The sequence below is a fragment of the Macaca mulatta genome, chromosome 1 (genome assembly GCF_049350105.2).
Source record: "Macaca mulatta isolate MMU2019108-1 chromosome 1, T2T-MMU8v2.0, whole genome shotgun sequence".
NCBI classification, from domain to species: Eukaryota; Metazoa; Chordata; class Mammalia; order Primates; family Cercopithecidae; genus Macaca; species Macaca mulatta.
The window spans coordinates 143,831,918-143,836,815 of NC_133406.1; positions in this window are offsets into that span (position 1 = coordinate 143,831,918).

A 4,898-nucleotide genomic window follows, 5' to 3' on the forward strand; every position below is an offset into this window, starting at 1 on the left:
AATCTCACAGGACCTATGTGACAACACAATTAAGAAAATCCCACAAGGTATTAAGGCAACAAGTGACACGATGAAGAGAAAAATATCTCACATCACAATATTGACATTGAATGTAAATACCCTAAATGCTACACTTAAAAGATAAAGAATGGCAGAATGAATAAAAATTCACCAATCAAGTTTCTGCTGTCTTCAGGAGATTCACCTAACATGTAAAGACTCACATAAACTTAAGGTAAAGGGGTGGAAAAAGACATTCCATGCAAATGGACACCAAAAGCAAGCAGGAGTAGCTATTCTTATATAAGACAAAACAAACTTTAAAGCAATAGCAGTTTAAAAAGACAAAGAGAGATACTATATAATGGTAAAAGAACTAGTCCAACAGGAAAATATCACAATTCTAAATATATATGCACTTAACATTGGAGCTCCCAAATTTATAAAACAATTACTATTAGACCTAAGAAATGAGATAGATGGCAACACAATAATAAGTGGGGGACTTTAATACTCCACTAACAGCACTGGACAGGTCATCAAGACAGAAAGTCAACAAAGAAGCAGTGGACTTAAACTATACCCTACAACAAATGACTTAACAGATATTTATAGAACATTATACTTAACAATTGCAGAACATACATTCTAGTCATCAGCACATGGAAGTTTCTCCAAGATAGACCATATAATAGGCCACAAAACAAGTCTCAGTAAATTCAAGAAAATCAAAATTATATCAAGTACCCTCTCAGATCACAGTGTAATAAAATTGGAAATCAACTCCAAAAGGAACCCTTAAAACCAGGCAAACACATGGAAATTAAATAACCTGCTCCTGAATGATAATTGCATCAACAATGTAATTAAGATGGAAAAAAAAAGATTCTTCGAACTGAACAATAATAATGACACAACCTATCAAATCCTCTGGGATACAGCAAAAGTGGTGCTAAGACGAAAGCTCATAGGATTAAATGTCTACATGAAAAAGTCTGAAAGAGCACAAATAGACAATTTGTACTTATACCTCACAAAACTGGAGAAACAAGAACAATCCAAACCCAAACCTAAGAGAAGAAAAGAAATAATAAAGATCAGAGCAGAACTAAATGAAATTGAAACAAAATAGTACAAAAGCTAAATGAAACAAAAAACTGATTCTTTGAACAGACAGATAAAATTGATAGACCATTAGCGAGATTAGCCAAGAAGAGAGACGATCCAAATAAGCTCAATTAGAAACAAAATGGGAGATAGTACAACTGGTGACAGAAATACAAAAAATTATCCAAGGCTACTATGAATACATTTATGCACACAAAATAGAAAACCTAGAGGAGATGGATATATTCCAGGAAATATACAACCCTTCTAGATTAAACCAGGAAGATATCTGAATCTCTGAACAGACCAATAACAAGCAGTGAGATTGAAAGGGTAATAAAAACTTACCACCAAAAAGAAGTCCAGGACCAGACAGATTCACAGCTAAATTCTATCAGACGTTCAAAGAATTGGTACCAATCCTACTGACACTATTCCAAAGGATAGAGAAAGAAGGAATCCTCCCTAAATCATTCTGCGAAGTCAGTATCATCCTAATACCAAAATTAAGGAAGGACAAAACAAAAAAAGAAAACTATAGACCAATATCCCTGATGAACATTCATGCAAAAATCCCCAACAAAATACTAGCAAGCTGAATCCAACAACATATCAAAAAGATGATCAAATGGGTTTCATACCAGGGACGCAGGGATGGTTAAACATATGCAAGTCAATAAATGTGATAGACAACATAAACAAAAAAATTGTTTAAACATCACATATCATCTCAATAGACACAGAAACACCGTTTGTCAAAATCCAGCATGCCTTTATGATTAAAATCCTCAACAAAATAAGCATAGAAGGGACATATCTTAAGGTAATAAATGCCATCTATGACAAACCCACAGCCAACATTATACTGAATGGGGAAAAGTCGAAAGCATCCCCTCCAAGAACTGGAACAAGACAAGGATGCCCAATTTCACCACTTCTATTCAACATAGTGCTGGAAGTCCTAGCCAGAGCAATCAGACAAGGGAAAGAAATAAAGGGGATCCAAATCCATAAAGAGGAAGTCAAACTGTCACTGTTTGCTGATGATATGATTGTATACCTAGAAAACCCTAAAGACTCATCCAAAAAGCTCCTGGAACTGGTAAATGAATTCAGTGAAGTTTCAGAATGCAAAATTAATGTACACAGATTAGTAGCTCTGCTATACACCAACAGCGACCATGCTGAGAGTCAAATCAAGAACTCGACCCCTTTCACAATAGCTGCAAAAAAAAAAAAACTTAAGAATATACCTAACCAAGGATGTGAAAGACCTCTATAAGGAAAACTATAAAACACTGCTGAAGAAAATCATATGGAATCACAAACAAATGGAAACACATCTTGTGCTCATGGGTGGATAGAATCAATATAGTGAAAATGGCCATACTGCCAAAAGCAATCTACAAATTCAATGCAATTCCCATAAAAATACCACCATCATTTGTCACAAAGCTATAAATAACAATCCTAAAATTCATATGGAACCAAAAGAGAGGCCTAATAGCCAAAGCAAGACTAAGCAAAAGGAACAAATCTGGAGGCATCACAGTACCTGACTTCAAACTATACTATAAAGTTGTAGTCACCATAATAGCATGTAACTGATATGAAAATATGCACATAGACCAATGTAACAGAATACAGAATCCTGAAATAAAGTGAAATATTTACAGCCAACTGATCTTTGACAAAGGAAACAAAAACATGAAGTGGGGAAAGGAAATCCTATTCAACCAATGGTGCTGGTATAATTGGCAAGCCAGATGTAGAGGAACGAAACTGGGTTCTCACCTCTCACCTTATACAAAAATCAACTCAAGATGGATCAAAGGCTTAAATCTAAGACCTGAAACCATAAAGATTCTAGAAGATAAAATAGGAAAAACACTTTTAGACATTGGCTTAGACAAAGACTTCATGACCACGAACCCAAAAGCAAATGCAACAAAAACCAACATAAATAGATGGGACTTAATTAAACTAAAGAGCTTCTGCACAGCAAAAGAAATAATTAGCAGAGTTAACAGACAACTCACAGAGTGAAAGAAAATCTGCACAATCTATACATCCGACAAAGAACTTTTACCCAGAATCTACAAATAACTCAAACAAATCAGCAAGAAAAAACAAACAATCCCATGAAAACGTGGACTAAGGACATGAGTAGACAATTCTCAAAATAAGATAAACAAATGGCAAACAAGCATATGGAAAAATGCTGAACATCACTAATTATCAGAGAAATGCAATTCAAAACCACAATGCAATACCACTTTACTCATGCAAGAATGACCATAATCAAAAAAACAAAAAATAATACAAGTTGGTGTCTATGCACTGAAAAGGGAGCACTTTTACCCTGTTGGTGGGAATGTAAACTAGTACAACTATTATGGAAAATAGTGTGGCAATTCCTTAAAGAACTAAAAGTAGATCTACTGTTTGATCCAGCAATCCCACTACTGCGTATCTACCAAGAGGAAAAGAAGTCATATGAAAAAGATACTTGCACATGCATGTTTATAGCAGCACAAATTGCAAGTGCAAAAATATGGAACAAGCCCAAATGCCCATCAATCACTGAGCAGATAAAGAAAATGTGAGATACATATATGTGTGTGTGTGTGTGTGTGTATATACACACTACTTAGCCATTAAAAGGAATGAATTAATTAATGGCATTTGCAGCAACCTGGATGGAATTGGAGAGTATTATTGTAAGTGAGGTAACTCAGGAATGGAAAACCAAACATTGTATGTTCTCACTCATATGTGAGAGCTAAACTATGTGGACACAAAGGCATAAGAATGATTCATTGGACTTTGGGGACTTGGGGGAAAGGGTGGGCGGTGGTGAGGGATAATAGACTACACATTGGGTACAGTGTTCACTGCTTGGGGGTGATGGGTGCACCAAAAACTTGGAAGTCACCACTAAAGAACTTATTCATGTAACTAAACACCACGTGTTCCCCAAAAACCTATTGAAATAAAAAAATAAAAAATAAAAAAAGAAAGTCTATTGAGAAGGCAGTAACTGTGCCACTGCTGTTGGCTGCTCCATAGGTCATTAATAGTGCCCTATGCTATTTATGAAATTGTTTCCAAATATATAGCTGCTGTTTTAATTTAGTGATACTCAATTGTCTACAATTTATGATTATACAAGGGTATACCATGTATTTTCAAACTTAATGTGGGCCATAATTGCAGGCATTAATTAATAGTAAAAACTATCGAGGAGGAGAAAAGGATGACAAATATTTTTAGTTCAGTTCCACTAGTATTTATCAGCAAGCTGTACCAGATATTGTTGTGGGGATGAGTAGGGGGCAGGCCAGAAAAGGATAATATGGGACACTCGAATTCAAAGAAATTAGCTTGTTTTCAGGAAGAAAATATACAGTCACCTAAAATAAAGGACTGTCGCTATCAGGCAGTGCCTGATTGTGTGCTAAAATGCAATGTGCAGAAAAGAAATTCTGCTAAGCCCAAAGAAAGGACAGACGCTTTGAAGTTGAGGAGCTGAAAAGGCTTTTGGAGAAGATGGAAAAAACATACATCAAGTGCCTACTTTGTATCATAAGTTGTTAAGCTTTTGCTTGTTAGCTCATTAACAGCCTTTGGAGGTAGATATTGTTTGTCAAGCTTAGAAAGGTAAAGCTAAAAAGATTAAATACTCTATATTCCTTGAATACCAGAGCCAAGATTCAAACCGTCTCCCGGAACTCAGTCCAGTAAAGTTTTGGCCACATTGGGCTGCAGTCTTTGGAAGACTTAGAGCTCAT